The sequence below is a fragment of the Galeopterus variegatus genome, unplaced genomic scaffold, assembly GCF_000696425.1.
Source record: "Galeopterus variegatus unplaced genomic scaffold, G_variegatus-3.0.2 Scaffold15045, whole genome shotgun sequence".
Lineage (NCBI taxonomy): Eukaryota > Metazoa > Chordata > Mammalia > Dermoptera > Cynocephalidae > Galeopterus > Galeopterus variegatus.
Genome location: NW_007741156.1, coordinates 26,022 through 26,674, shown reverse-complemented (window position 1 = coordinate 26,674; position 653 = coordinate 26,022).

Below are 653 nucleotides of genomic sequence, written 5' to 3'. Positions count from 1 at the left end.
TTTTTTATTTCTTATTTTGTGTATTTCTACTTTTATCTCCTCTACTTGCCTGCTCTTTTTTCCCCCCCCTGCTTTTAATGGGTGTTGGGTTTTGTCTACGAGGCCTGATTTTGCTGTATACCATACTTGCTAGTATATGGTATTTAACTATTATTATTTTCTAGATGTTTGAAATTTTGAATTTGATTTGCTATTTAACATAAAGTTTGTTTAAGAAAGAGGGTATTTGTCAGTGATTCTGGGTTTTCTTCTAATAGGTTTACAATTTCATAGTTTTTTAATCTTATGATTAGAACAGGTTGTTGCTATGTCTACCTTTTGGACTTTTTTGAGGCTTTCTATGTTATATGTTATAAATTTTTGTGACAGTTCCAAACACTTGAAAAGAAGGTTCACTCTGTTTTTTTGGAATAGGATTTGATATATTTCCCTGAAGTTTCCATAGTAATTTTGTTACTTAGGTATTTTGTACTGATACTTATTTCATGACTTCTTGATATGTCATGGACTAAGAAAGGTCAGTTGAAGATTCCTATCAGCAATAAATTTTTCCCTATTTTTTCTTGTATTCTTATGGTTTTTGCTTTTTATATTTTGGTGTCTTTCTTTCTTTTCTTTCTTTTTTTTTTTTTTTTTTTTTTTTTTTTTTTTTT